Source organism: Rhamphochromis longiceps, linkage group LG3 (genome assembly GCF_057381845.1).
Source record: "Rhamphochromis longiceps isolate RC_006_pf linkage group LG3, R_longiceps_female_GT1.1, whole genome shotgun sequence".
In the NCBI taxonomy this organism is placed as follows: Eukaryota; Metazoa; Chordata; class Actinopteri; order Cichliformes; family Cichlidae; genus Rhamphochromis; species Rhamphochromis longiceps.
This window is the reverse complement of record NC_140559.1, coordinates 69380375-69396343: the sequence shown is the minus strand read 5'-3', so window position 1 is coordinate 69396343 and position 15969 is coordinate 69380375. Positions and strand designations below refer to the sequence as shown.

General features: G+C 42.4%; 1 protein-coding gene and 1 long non-coding RNA gene across 2 annotated transcripts in view; both read right to left on the bottom strand.

The window, feature by feature from the left end:
• LOC146676553 (protein NLRC3-like) overlaps positions 1-15969 on the bottom strand; it is a 464157-nt gene that overhangs the window by 15125 nt on the left and 433063 nt on the right. The gene's annotated exons all lie outside the window — the stretch shown is intronic.
• On the bottom strand, positions 5253-11377 carry LOC146676571 (uncharacterized). Its single transcript, XR_014910577.1, has 2 exons — positions 10281-11377; positions 5253-10126 (listed from the first exon to the last, which is right to left on the bottom strand). It is a non-coding gene; the product is annotated as an uncharacterized LOC146676571 (long non-coding RNA).

Genomic DNA, 15969 nt, shown 5'->3' with positions numbered 1-15969 from the left:
TTCCTCGACCAATGAGATGAGCGGTAATCTGAATTGTCATACTCTTATTGTCATAAGTGTGCTGTCAGCTCATTGGTCACAAAGCAGGAGAGGGGCTGGGAATTATGTTTTCAAACAAAGCGTTAATTCCATTAACATTTATAGACTACTTTTGATTCTCACTGTATTACGGGACAAAGTGCGTCCCTTATTAGCTCAATACGGGACGTGTGCTTTTGTTTCTAAATACGGGACTGTCAATGGAAAATTGTATTTAGTAGTCAGTATAATCTTTTAGTGATATAAGTTTGCTTATGGTAGGATGCTGTTTGTAGTTATTTGGTAGTGACAGGATGTGTGATTTGCATATGAGAGCATGAGGGTGGGAATGGATGTTTGTGTCTGTGGGTGCCTGTATGTCTGTGTCTATATGTCAGGTTGGGTATCAGACGCCACCTCTCTGGGGACACCTCAGGCCCTCCAAGGTTTGGAGGCCTATCTCCACCCACCACCACTTCCCCTGCCGGTGGCGGACTCCCTCAGGTGTCGGTGTGTTGGTGGTTCTTTGTGTCTGGGGGTGGGCGTCCGGGTACACACCGGCTCACTCCTTGGCGGCCGCTTGTCGGGGCCTGGGGCCTGGGGCTCGCTCGGGCCCCTTTGGGGGTGGGGTGCCCCCGGCCTCTCGGCCTGGGGCTCGGTCACTCAGGCACAGCTGGGGGCCGGCGGAGCTCACGGGCGCGTCACTGCAACTCCCCCTGACTTCTGCTCCGCGGCTGCTGGGCGAGCCCTCATCTGGGACTCTCCTCAGCTCTTACTGGAACAGTGGCGCGGCTGCCCCTCTGTTGGTCTTCCATGGTCTCTTGTGTTCTGGGGGCCTCTGGATGTCTGGAGTTTTGATCTCCTCCATACCCGCTTCACACCCTGGAGGACGGGGCTGTGGCCCCCAAACACTCCCTAGCAGATCATTACATGGAGAAACCTTTGGAATGCAAGCATGCTGATCCACACAGGTATGCACACATGGGTATTCACAGACGCGGACTAAAGCTTTCTTGGCTGCTGCCTCAAAGCACACTGTGCGCTGTCTATCTTGCGTGCTGCACAATATCGTTTATTATTTAGTAAATATTGATATCTATGACTAGCTAGTTTATTGTGATGGTGCTTTGTTTTCTCTATTATTATGTTGCTCTTTGTTGTTTGCTGTCTCCTCTGTTTGTTTTTTTTGTTTGTTTGTTTTTTCTCCATACAGGTGACCCAGGAGTTCTTTTTTTTTTTCTCTCTCTTCCCCCCCCCCCCTCTCACCGTCTCTTCTCCCCTTTGGTTTTCTTTCTTTCTCTCCCCCTCTTTCTCTCATTCATTCCCCCTGTCCTATTTATAAAAAAAAAAAAAAAAAAAAAAAAAAAAATGACAAAGGATGAACTGAAGCTCTGCCATCACGTAATGTCGCATACTGCTGTTTCTGATGTCATTTAAAAAAAAAAAAAAAAAAAAAAAAAGGATGCTGTTTGTAGTTATTTGGTAGTGACAGGATGTGTGATTTTTAGCAGGCTTGGTTCACCCCCACATCCTGGGAGCATGGGAGAGGTCGTACCTTGTTTTATTGTTTTAACGTAGCTATGTCTGTTTTAGTCTAAGTGCTTTAACTGCTGGACTTCCTCACCGTGCCATCTAGGGTGGGGGAGACTACCCTCTTTATGACCAAAGATGTACCTTTTGTGCTTTCATGTTATATGACCCTTTGATCAACACACACACACACACACACACACACACACACACACACACACACACACACACACACGCTCAATGGAGTATAAATAAAGACCGGGGCAGTCCTCTCACTGGAGTCTCTTAAAGTGGAGGCTGCCTTTGCTAGCAAGAACTTCTGTGTGTTTCTTTTCTCTGAGTCTTTACTGAAGAAGTGTTTTAGAACATTTTCCCTAACATTTACGTGGTCCTTCGTAGCCGGAGCAGAATATATCAGAACTGTTATCTGTGACTCTGTTCCAGGATCCAGCACTGATTCCTGACGCCGTGGGGGGCCGGCACCGAAGTCTGTGCACAGCCCTCTTGGACGAGGAGAGAGTCCCAGAGCGCGAATTCAAGTCTGGGCCGGTGACCAGGTCCACGGCGCTGGGATTCAGTCTGGTGATCCGAACCGTCAGTGGGACATCGGGGGTAAGAAACACTATTTGGTATATAAAAACGGCCGCAAAGATTTAAAAGTAACGTGATAAATTAGATTGGGTTCGCCGAAAGGAGCTGAATTAGACTTAGGTTTTAGAGGTAGCCGAAATTACCTCGCGACAAATTAATAAACGTTTAGAAAAAAGGTTGGGTTCGCCGAAAGGAGCTGAATTAGATTTAGGTTTTAGAGGTGGCCGAAATTACTTCGTGACAAATTGTAAAAGCGCGCAAATGTCTATGTATGTGTGTGTGTCTGGAAGTAAGTTGATTTTACAGCACAATACGCTGCTGAACTACTTCCAATTTTTGTTTTCTTTGCTGAGGCTCACGTGCTGGTGACAAAGGAGAACGGTTGAGTTTCATCTCATAAAACTGATACCGCTTCACCGTTACGGTGAAGTCGAAGGCCGTATCAGTAAACCACCCTGAAGTCAAGCGTGCCAGTGACGGCCCAGCAGAATCTTTGAAAATGGGGGATAAACAAGTAAAATTAACACCTGATGAGAAATGTCTAGAAAAACAGCAAGCCGGAGCACGACTAATCCAAAAGAAAGAGAGAGGAATGCATAGTGGAAGAGCAAGAGGTAGAGGCTACACACACACACCAAACAGTGACTTTAACACTACATGCTGGAGGTGTGGAAAAGAGGGACATTTTGTACGTGACTGTAAGAAACAAAGAAGACAGTAACTCAGAATAGGATAGCAGCTCAGGTGAAGAGAGCAGTTCAGACTAGGAAGAACATAATAATCCCTCACCCAGTGAAAATTAGAGATCATAGTAGTTTGAAGTAGTTAAAAAAAGGGTTGGAAACAGACCCGACTGAATAGATATAAATGCAAGAGGAATAAAGTAAAATAAACAAAAGGCTAAATTACAACTTAATTTTTATGCATTCAAACTAATAATAAAAAGGATAACAACCTATAAACTGGTATTAATAATGAAAGGCAAGGCAAGGCAAGTTTATTTGTATAGCACAATTCAACAACAAGGTGATTCAAAGTGCTTTACAGAGACATTAGAAACAAAAACAAATAAAAAGCATGATTTAAAATTGATTAAAACAAGCAAATAAACTAACTAACTAATTAACAAACAAACAAACAAACAAACAAACAAAACAGTATATAAAATCAAAACAGATAAAATCAGAACAGTAGATAAAATCAGTAGTTAAATGTAAGTTTTGGAATTTAAGCTTAAAAGTGTGGATTTGGTGCTTTATTCAAATGCAGCTGAGAACAGGTGAGTCTTCAACCTGGATTTAAATAAACTGAGTGTTTCAGCTGATCTGAGGCTTTCTGGGAGTTTGTTCCAGATATAAGGAGCATAAAAGCTGAATGCAGCTTCTCCGTGTCTGGTTCTGACTCTGGGAACTGATAAAAGACCGGATCCAGATGACCTGAGGGATCTGGAAGGTTCATACTGGGTCAGGAGCTCATTGATGTATTTTGGTCCTAAACCATTCAGAGCTTTATAGACCAGCATCAGAACTTTAAAGTCTATCCTCTGACGGACAGGCAGCCAGTGTAAAGACCTCAGAGCTGGACTGATGTGGTCCACTTTTTTGGTCTTAGTGAGGACTCGAGCAGCAGAGTTCTGAATGAGCTGTAGTTGTCTGACTGATTTTTTAGGTAGACCTGTAAAGATGCTGTTACAGTAATCAAGCCTACTAAAGATGAATGCATGGACTAGTTTTTCCAGGTCCTGTTGAGACATCAGATCTTTTATCCTTGAAATATTCTTGAGGTGATAGTAAGCTGACTTTGTTATTGTCTTAATGTGTTTTTCTAAGTTTAGGTCTGCATCCATCACTACACCCAAATTTCTCGCCTGGTTTGTGGTTTTTAGATGTATAGATTGAAGTTCTCTGGTGACCTGTAATCGTTTTTCTTTGGCGCCAAAGACTATTACCTCAGTTTTGTTTTTGTTTAGCTGGAGAAAATTGTGGCACAACCAGTCATTGATTTCCTCAATGCATTTACCAAGAGCCTGCACGAAAGCAGATAATTCACACAAACAGAACTGTGATAACTGTGATAACTGGAGTATGCAGCATTTCCGTGAGCAGTTTTCCTGCATCTTGACTTGTGTGTAGAGTGTTCATAACATCAGCATTATGTTTTTGTTTATTTGTTTTGTTGGGCTGAAAAATAGTTAAATAAACTGGTGATCATATTTATGGATCACCATGGTACATATCAGCTATGTGATTTATTTGACAGTGAGTGTGAATGTGTTTGACGTCACGGTGTTTTTGTGCGCTTTGTAAAAATAATTGTTTTTGATTGTGAGAACGGTGATACTGCAGATCACCAGCTATTTTAAAAATAATAATAATAATAATACAAACAAAAAAGAGTGAAAAAGAGACAAAATTTACATTGTAGATGAAAAATAATTATAGGAAAAAGGTTTTGTGTTGATCAACCAAGAACAACTACAATCTTATTTTCTGCTTTTAAGAAAGGACGGTTCACAAAAACAGAGAGAGAGAGATGTGTGTTGATTAAGCAGTGATGATAATAATGAAAGTCTCTCAGTCTGTCGTTTACAGGTGGGGAACGGACCTGGATCAATTCTCCACGGGCAGCAGTCGGAAGAAAATTATAGGTTGAAATCATTAGAAAAAATAGAAAGCACCCAGCCAGAATGTTTTGGCTGAATTGTTTTGCAGCTTCCCGTCCTCATCCCGAACAAGCAAGCTCCAAGGAAACGAATCTCTCCCTGAAGACACCGAGTGCAGTTTCAGAAGCACGAGCATGAACATCAACAGTGGACAGGAGTCCAAGAGACAATCTGAGCAGAGAGGTCCAGCAGCGCTGTGGGCAAACGGCATCAGAAAGAGAAGAACCACCATCTAGATTGGATGGATGGAGATGCGTTTCCAGCCAGCTGCAACCTCACTGTGTGTGAAGGACTTTTGAGAAGACTGTCTGAGTTTGACATTTGCCATGTTTGGAGTGAGATGGCAATAAAATAGACAGTGGGACAAAGAGAGACACGAGACAAAGCTGAAAAAGCTGACTGCCATTGGACTGAAAAGTGGGAGAGAAGGAAAGGAGCAGAGGAGGACTGAGGCTGCTGTTTTAGTGTGGGCAATCAAATTAGGTTAAGGAATTCGGGGAGACAAGCGACTGCCTGGAAGTGGAGGATTGACACAGTGTCCAGACCACCACAAAAGGGGGAGGAAGACAAGCACTGAGGTATGCAAGTGTACTGTTAGAAAAAATGGAAAGTGACACGACACATACAGATAATATGCACCAGAGATAAAAAAAAATCATACACAAAGTGTTACACATTAAGAGAGGGCATTTGTAGAAGGGGTTAACAACACACAGTGTGGTTGCCGATGGTAACCTGCAAGCATTTGGGGTTTAGCTGTGCCTGACTATGACAGAGTTTTTCATTTAGATGTTTCTGAAACAAAATTTGGAGTGAACGGAGTTTTGTTTCAGAAAAAAGGGGAGAAGGTACATGAAAGGATACATAAAAACAGAACATGCATTAACCCGACTAATACAAACACAAAATAACTCATGAAGATTAGACAACATTTTAAGTGTGTGAGTCTGTTTATCATCTTGTCCAAGTCACCTTGTGTGATGCTCATAGCACATGCTCTGCTGGATATGCAGCTCCACAGACATGCATTAGACCTGCCTAATAACACAAACACCCATGTAATGAAAATTAGCTTGTTATCAAATACTGAATTTATCCAATGCAAAAAATTGACTCTCTAGGTTGCAGGACAACAATTTAACTTTTGTGGGAAAAAAGATCCTGGTTTGACCAATCAGTGATCAGACAATAAATTTAGTTGTTAATATAGTAAATTGGGAGAAGCTTCCTGCTTGATTAATGCAGCACAAGTAATTTACTATATGAGGGAAATTGTCTTTTGTGATACTATTTTGAACATGCATTTCTGTTGTCCTGTCAACTTAGTGGGTTAATAGCTGATATGCAAATTAGTTGATCGGTTTTAGATTAATGAAAGGTGATTGAATTCTAGCACGAGTGAATGAGATGTGTTGGAACTTGTTGTGTGCTGAGTGGAGACTCTAAAACACTGAGTTTCCTGTTTTGATGTGTGAGTGAATCCTGTATTTAGATACACAACTCTGAATACGTCAGAACAAATTTCTTTTGTGAAGTGCATGACAGCATGTCACATGTTTTATGATGAAGGGAAAAAGGAAAATTGAATAAAATAGATCTGTGACCTAAATGAGTGAAGAGCACAGACCTGCTGATTAAACTCATAGCTAATAAGACACATTAGGCTTATGTGTGTGTTGTGCAGCTGATGATTGATTTGGAGTGAATCTAGCTGATGATTCTTCTCCTGTTGTGAAGTCGAGCTTGCCGATTAGTATAATGGTATGATTTACCCTCCTGAGATGAGGAGTTTGTGTCATGACTTAACAAGGCCTTTTTATTTTGATACTTTTACAGTGCACTGAAAGTTTGGTTTGATAATCTCTGTTATTTTTCATTTTTATCTTTTGAACAGGCACTGATTTTGTTTGTCTATTTCTTTTCTTTAAGCAGATCTGCACGTCGGGAATTAAAAGTGCTATACGACCTGTCGAGAAAGCCGTTACAAGTGAGTTTTCTCCACATTAAAATGGGCTCAGGAGAAAGCCACTTATTTGGGACAATTATTAAATGAAAGTCCCGGCCTAAAAGGGATTCAGCGATGTAATCCGATCTAAAGTTCTTTTTCCTTTTGCAATGACGTCATTTTGCTGGAAGTGGAAACTAAATGCGACGACAGGTTCCACTATCAGCAAAGAATGAATGAATGAATGAATGAATGAATGGAAATAAAAAACAAACTGACTGACTGATAAAAGCTGACAAGACTTGACCACGACTCAAGGTTAACCTCCACCTAGACAGGACAAAAGGGTGGATGAATTTATGTGTTTTTTGTTACAGGAGCAGTAAGATGACAGCAACATTCGAGGGTGCATGATGATTTAACCTTTTAAATGCCATTTTCTGTGTCTGTGCATTTACCAAGGGTGCCATTCCCTACCTTGTGTTGCTCAGAGATCACTGTGAGAAAGTGTGTACACACGTGCGCAGCGCTAACATTTGTATTTTCTTTTCTACAGCATTACAGTTCTTCATGTGAATTGATCACATGATTTATACCAGGACAGCTGGTTGATGTTTTTTCTACTACAGGATTTCTGGGTTTATGTGTGAAGAAACTGTGTTTATAGGTCATGAGTGGTGATGCTGTTACACTGTGTTTTTGGGAAAATGTGAAGGTTACTTTGATGATGTGAATAACATGTGAGAAATTTCCTGTGTTGAAAACTAGTGTCACTTCTTTCCATAGCTATGGATGGTTGACTTTATGGTCTTTTATGGCACCTCTGGAACCTGTTGACCTCCGTCTGACCACAGTCAATGTGTATTGCTAATGTTTGTTTCTCTGAGAATGCTGTGGAGGATTCGGCAGAAGCGGACAAGTGACATTAGTAAAACAAATAAGAGATTACGGTGTTTATGGAAAAGTTGAATATGGGCTCTTAGCTGGCCACTTTGAGCCCATAGGGATATATGAGTGGAGTGACTTTGCTTAAGGGCAGTCACTGATTACATTAATGTTAACTGAGTACATGGGATGATCCATGTCTGGGGCAAATTGGGGTGATAATAGTGATTTAATGATTTGAGAAAACTTGCACATGACACTTGTCTTGCCCGTGCTGAATGCTTATACTCTTATGATATAATTGTTTATAAGTGTGAAGTTTGATTTTACTTCTAGATTTTGTTTTCCAGGCCATGATGGTGTGTATGCAGGCTCCTGGTGGAGCCAGTTTTTAAGACAGGGATCCAGGTTTGGTGAGTTGACGCATGAGAAGTGTCCATGCGTCAAGAGGTGGAGTCCAAGGATTAACATTAAACAATGTTTTCTATTATTATTGTTGCAGTGATTTAACCGTTTATTTACGGGTATTAAACCCATGCAAGTGGTGCACCCATGTTCAGATGAGGCTTTGATGGTCTATAAGTTCACTGAACTAAAGAATGTGGTTTGATGATTGTTGACATGCTCTCCAAATAGAAGTTTTTCTAAAATACAGGTGCAGCAGTAATCTCCTGGGAAATCTTCAGAGGCCCAGTGAGAAGCGAGAACCATTCCAGGCATAGCTGACAGCACCAGGCAGTGGTTGAGGTCAAAGGTCAAGCTGGTTAGGGCCCATCATGAGATCAGACTTTGGAGCCACAGCAAGGACCATGAAACTGCGTTGGAATGAGAGCTGTGCCAAAGGGGATTTCCAGAGGCCAACAGAGGAGATTGTGGACAACAGACGGGCACCTGAAGGATGAGGGGAGCGTGCCAAGCTCCATCGACAGTGCAGAGGGAATCTAAGGATGGCATTATGATTCTGTGAAAAGCGCAGGAACCAGAAGCTATGGTGGTGATGACAGCAGTTTCCTATGAACATCACCTTGACCTGCAAAATAGCGGAGAGACCCTCCTGGATTTATCAGAGCCACTGCAAAAAGGTTGAGGTCCCAGGAAACCCCGACACCCCCAAGACAGCACAGTAGAGAAATCTCACGCTTGGTTGCTTCATTGGTGAGGGGGGAGTGCTGATTGAGCCCCCGTAGGGTAAGCTCGCACTCCAACCTCCAGCCTCTGATCAACTCTAGGGCAACCAAGTGTGAGGTGTGATGGATCTGTGTGCAACCATGGGGAGGTGGACCCTCCTGGTTACCTTGACTACGATGCTCACCCTTACAGGACTTCAGCTGACCTCAACAGCAGCTGAACCAGGAGGCAGGCAGAAGAGATGGACACACGACAACTCTCACCTAAGGGACATGACGCAAGATCACATTCATCCGTGGATGAATAATGCCTGGTACCGTTATATCCACGACAGAACAAAGGCAGAATCGGCAAATACAGACTGTTATGTCTGTTCTCATATGCCCAGCACGTCGACACACCCCACATTATATGGCGAATATATGAACAACACTCAAGCAAAGTGTGCAGCTAGCTTTGCTGGCATTGGATTCCAACACAGCCGAATCATCATCGACGATAAAATCTCATACGCTGTTGGACTTAGTAATGGAACATGTGATCAACTCTTTTGGATCGACTTCAATGTGACAAATCGGAATATCTCTATCCATTTCCCAGTGTTCCTGGACCAAGTGCCAGGAAAGAACCACTCCATGTGTTACCAGCAAGAGAAAGGTAACAGACCCCTTGGAGACAAACTGTGTCCAAACTGCAGGCCACGGAGAGGGCGCACCTGTGAACATGAGTGGACCCTCTAACGGCACGTACTGGGTGCAAGGAATGGCCTGGTTATGTGGACAACGGGCATATTTCATATTGCCCCCAGACTGGACAGGAACATGTGCTCCTATATTCCTGTCAGACCACACCTTCAGGATGACTGCAGTGAACACCACTTCTACAGTACGCCGGAAAAGAAGATTAGTGATTCCTAAACTTCAAGCACATGACCCGATATGGGGAGGCGACGTGCCCAAGGAATTCAACTTATGGACTACTGGACAGAAAGTACTCCATTCATTGTTCCCCTGGGTGGGAGCTGGAAAAAATATGCTGAGAATTGAAACTCTGGATTACCGGTTTGGACTTTTCCTGAACGCTTCATGTAAGATCAATGAACAGCAGAACCAGGAAATTGATGCATTACGGATTACAGCGACGCAACATCAAGTAGCTCTGGATATGATATTAGCAGAGAAAGGGGGACTTTGCGTCCTTTTTAATACCACATGCTGCACTTACATACCAGACGACGTACATTCATCAAACATAACTGACGCCCTGAATGTTTTGAGACAGATCCAGTAGGCTCAAAATCAGGACTATGTAAGTGATACAAGTGACTGGTTCTCTTGGCTATAAACTGGCTCCTGGTTACAAGACTACTCATCGGAGTTGGGATATTTTTATTTTTATTTTGTGTTTTTGTAACGTGTATATTGCCATGCCTAAGACTCATGATTAACTGCATAATATTTTCTACTGTTGCTGCATATACAGCTGTGACAAATGATGATGATAACTTTGGCCTGTTGGAACATGAAGACTTTGTGTGATTAATGACGATGTGACAGAAAATGTACGACAAGATATTACAAACTGATATCTCACTTTAAAAGTTTTTCTGACAACAGGAGGGACTGTCAATGGAAAATTGTATTTAGTAGTCAGTATAATCTTTTAGTGATATAAGTTTGCTTATGGTAGGATGCTGTTTGTAGTTATTTGGTAGTGACAGGATGTGTGATTTTTAGCAGGCTTGGTTCACCCCCACATCCTGGGAGCATGGGAGAGGTCGTACCTTGTTTTATTGTTTTAACGTAGCTATGTCTGTTTTAGTCTAAGTGCTTTAACTGCTGGACTTCCTCACCGTGCCATCTAGGGTGGGGGAGACTACCCTCTTTATGACCAAGGATGTACCTTTTGTGCTTTCATGTTATATGACCCTTTGATCAACACACACGTACACACACACACACACACACACACACGCTCAATGGAGTATAAATAAAGACCGGGGCAGTTCTCTCACTGGAGTCTCTTAGAGTGGAGGCTGCCCTTGCTAGCAAGAACTTCTGTGTGTTTCTTTTCTCTGAGTCTTTACTGAAGAAGTGTTTTAGAATATTTTCCCTAACAGGGACGATTCCGTTTTTAACCCTTTAAGACCTACCATAGAACCAAGTCTGCCAGAGCTTATATTATATTTTTACATGCTGTGGAGCCATTTTTGGGAGCATTTCAAGTTGCTATACATCAATACAACCATTATAGCCCAAACTTTAATAATATGTCTGCATTAGGTGCATAGTAATTACATAAATTGCAAAAAAGTGCAATAAACTACAAAAGAATTGAAAATCGTTTTTGTTTTTTTAACATATATTTCTAGTTAGAGAAATTTAAGAGGCTTATCCCTCAAAACTGTAAATACAAAAAAGTTGCACAAACTAGTTTCCCACCACAGGAAATTTATTTTAAGTGTCTTCATAGTTTTATTTTTGAAATACACCAATTTTTATATACTGCAGGAAAAACGAAAATAAATATTATAGTGCAAATTTGCAAAATAACAGCATATGCATCACAATAAACTATTTCCAGCAGTGCAATATGAGTCCTAAGCATCCCAGAAACGACACAGAAAGTCATGAAGTCAAACATAACTTTTAAAAACACAAGTATAAGCTCATGAGGCCACGATGGTAAAAAAAACCCTACATTTCCGCAAAATGACGTCACTTCCGGTTTCGGGCAGGTCATGCGGTCATGTGATAGTTCGCGCTGATGGACGTAGGAAGTGTTACAAACAGCTGATTGGATCGGCGAAGCGTGTTTCTGGAATATCATGTTTTTGTTGCTGCAAGTGATTTTTATGCAGTTTTTGCAAAGCTATATGTGGAAGGAAACTGTGACCTAGGACAAGCTGATGGCATAAGATGTAAGTACAACTCCTCCAGTTTCATATGCAAAAAAAATTATTGCGCTAGCTTACGTGGTTGCAGAGCTACCGGTATTTAAAAATAGTTACGCAAAACAGAGCGTGCCCGCTCCGATCGGCTGTAAAGGGTTAAGGGACGGTTGGCAACCCTAACAGTCATAGCCTGCTGCTAGCATGAATGCTAAACGTACTGCTGTGGATGATCAGCAGAAAAACATGTGGTCAGTTTGACTGTTTTCTGTATTTAAAGTGTTTTTCTCAGTTCGTCTGTATTCAAAGTGCATTCGGGGCTTTAGCTGACAGCTCTTTGTGCTAACAAACTAAACTCTCTTAGTTTAAGCCAGCAGACTTTGCCAAACACAAACACAGCCTGCTGCTGCCTCCATGGGTTAGCTTGTGTGACTGGTGTTTACAGCAATGAAATCTAAATCACACTAATGTGTCCTCCAAGGTGTTTGGTGGGAGCACTGAGTGAAACATAAGAGCTCTGGTTAAGCCTCATCAGCTGGATAGGCTGTCCACCCTAGTCCAGGCTTTAACTCAAATCTCTGATTGGCTTTCTAACAATTACCTTGTTAGAACAAGACAGAGACCGTGATCATAGCTCCTCCTGATCTGTAAAATCAGTCAAGTTGTTGCCCCTTTCTGTTCTTCTGCTAAGCCAAATATTCGAAATCTTGGAATAATATTTGACTGTTCTTTGGGCCTTGACTCACATGTAAAGTCTCTGTCTCGTTCCTGTTTCTTTCATTTAAGGAATATTTCTAAACTGCGACATATGGTCTCCTTAGCTGAACTGGAAAAAATTGTCCATGCATTTGTGTCATCGCGTTTAGATTATTGTAATTCCCTGTTTACCAGCTTGGATAAATCATCTCTTTCTCGCCTCCAAGCTGAACAAAACGCAGCAGCCAGACTACTAACTCGCTCTACCCAGCGAGCTCACATCACTCCTATTTTATGTTCTTTACATTGGCTCCCAATAGATTTTAGAATTCGTTTTAAATGATTGTTTTAACGTACAGAGCACTAAATGGCCCCAGATTATTTATCCAAGCTTCTCACTAAATACACTGCTGCTCGCTGTCTCCGCTCACAGACTCAGAGTTTGTTGGTTGCTCCCAGAACACCTGTGAAGACGAAAGGGGGCGGAGCCTTTCAGTCTGTGGCACCAAGGCTGTGGAACAGTCTACCTCTACAACTACGTTTGGTTGACTCTGTGGAATCCTTTAAAAAACAGTTAAAAACTTTACTGTTTAAACAAGCTTTCTGTTGACCAATGCTGTTTACATTTTTATATTTTTCATTTACATTTAAAACTCTATATTGTGTATATTGTGCATTTTGCTATTTATCGTACTGTTTATTTTAATCTCTGTGTGCAGCACTTTGTGACTGCCTGTCTATGAAAAGCGCTTAATAAATAAACTTTACTTACTTACTTACTAAAATAACAAACAGGGCTGTGAGAGCAACTGAAGTGATAAAAATACTGTTTGAAGATAAAAAACACTTTGATGTTCTCTCGTCACCTAACAAAGTCCAAACCCTGTGAACTATTTTAGCTTTAATAACTGTGGATTCAGGTATCCTGAACCCATCTTTGGACATTTGTAATTAAATATTTTAAAACTCCATCAGAGACTCCTGATGTGGCTGTTTGGAGAAGGAAAAGAGGGACAAAGTGGAGCGTCGAGCTGAGGCTTCATTCACTGCAAACCTACAGTTATGTTTCCTTATTTCTGCTGTTTGCATGTTCACAGCTGAAATAAAGCTGCCTCTTTGACTTCATCCTGTTGTGTTTGGGTCCAATCCTGCCTGCCACACAGCGCTACAGGACAAAGTCTAATATTTTTTACCTTTTTAATGAATCTTTGGTCATATTTATCCAGGAAAACACAAACATGTAAAGGAGTCATCACAGTTCTCTGACCTCGTTGGTCCAGGTTCACCACTGAAGTCTGGAGGATGATCTTTGGACCCATCACTCCTCACCGACGGACAGCTGGATCCTGCAGACTGTGACCTCTGACCTCTGCAGACACAAACATGTTTTATTCAATGATCAATTCTCTGATAAAGTGATTGAAGCAGCGTTGATCACACAGAGTGCAAATAATGCAGCTGTTTCCTGTCAGTAACAGTCCTCTTAGATTAGAGTTCAGCTTTTTACAGGAAAACAAATGTCCCTGAATGCAACAGTGAGACACAGTCTGCCTGTGTGGCTGTGATAGCTGCCGTTAGGAGCGCTCATGTGTTTGCAGTTAGACGAGGAGATGTTACCATCATGGACACGTTAACAAATCCTGCAGCATCACGTGTGTTGTGTCCACACATACTATTGCATTTGTTCTGTAGACGCTGTCACGGGGTCCCCTTCCTGACCTCTCCCGGACAAACACAGGCGTAGTCGGTAAGGTATTAGTGTGGATACTTTATTTGAAACAGCCTCCCCAGTGCATAAAAAGATGGTTACAAAGACATAAAACTGAGATCCGCGCTACACAGCCTGTGTGTTACAACACATTCCCCTTCATATCCGGCTCGCCGTCTCTTATATCCCGTAACCCCTCCCCCTTGGCGTCACCACCAATTCTTTATTCTAACTTTAATCCCCGTCTCCCTCCCCCAGAATTTCTTTTTCATTATACACTCACAAAACATATACATTGATACAGGCTCTCAACTATTTCCCGGAAGTCTACCCGACTTCATATACACATTAACGGCCCACGTAATGAGGCCATTCTCATGACTGTCCAGACACACGTGAACTCATTATTTAAACCCCACACCCCCATACCATCGGCTTGCGTCACCCTGCACGATTGGCGATCCCCCGCACGTCTCCCCGACCGACACCCTTAACAAGTAAGTGGGAACCAAAATCTAGCCACCCCCGATGCGGCTCACAACTTGCTCCTCACCCCTTTTATTCCTCTACTCGGTCGACAGGAAGATACGCCGCCCCTGGTGCCAAATCGAACTAATGGTGGCGATCTAATGGTGGCGGTGCCATACTCAGCGGACTCTGCCTTGAGACGGGTCACTCCGTCACAGACGCATTTACCAGAAGCGCTAGAGGGCGCTAGTGGGTTGTTGCTGTGGTTGTGGTTTTGTAGAAGAAGAAAATAAAACAAAGGAGTAAGCTCCGGTAATCCTCTGTTCCTACCTGCGTGTGTGTGTATTGCTTACCAAACCAACACCATACAACAAGTGGCGACGAGAGTAGTGGTGATTAAGTTATGGCTCTGCTCTCTTTGCAACCATTGTGGTTCAGCTGATCACAAAGCCAATGATAAATCCTGCCCCGCAAAAGACTGCAAATGTAATACGTGTGGGAAAATCTGACATTTTTCGAGAGTGTGTAAATCTTCTCATAAGCTTGTTAATGAAGTGACTGTTCCTGAAATGTGTGTTTTAACTGTTGACAATTGTGTCAGTGGTGATCTGGCTAAATTGATGTGCACTGTTGCTGTCACTGTACCAAATACTGCGCAGGCATGCATTGTTAAGCTACTAGTAGACACAGGGTCTGGTGTTTCAATACTGCCTGAACATGTTTACAGCACAAATTTTGCCTCAGTTAAGTTAAGTAATCCAGCTGTTCAGCTTATTACCTATTCAAAAAAGAAACTGGACGTATTAGGTTGTCTTAGAGCTGACATTACTTACAATGGCAAGAGTGCCTCCACAGACCTCCACATTGTGAGAACAGGAACACCCATACTGGGAATGGACTTGGTGACTGCCCTCCAGCTACACATAAAAGGGGGACGATTAGTTCTTGATAGTCCCAAGGTCTGTGCTACACTTCAGCAAACCTCGGCTCTGCCCACTCAATGTGAACAGGAATGTGAGTCTCCAGTTGCATTCGGATGCGCAAAGGACTTTGTACATAAAGTGAAGGTGCGACCTGAAGTGAAGCCAATACAGCAGAAACTTCAACGCTTACCCCTGTCAGTCCGTGATGCTGTTTCCGCAGAACTCAAGAACCTTGAGGAACATGGCATCATAGAGAAAATTGATGCATCTGAATGGGTCTCCCCGATTGTAGTCACTGGAAGGAAGACTGGTGGCATACGCATGTGCGTTGATTTGAGAGAACCTAACAAAGCGGTGGTCGCTGACAGTCATCCCTTGCCACTGATAGAGGACATACTGTCTGAGCTGCGTGGGGCTGTCATGTTCTCCACCTTGGATCTTAAATCCGCCTACCATCAGCTAAGACTACATGAAGAGAGTAGAGGGCTCACTGCTTTCATTACACATGAAGGACTGTACCAGTAC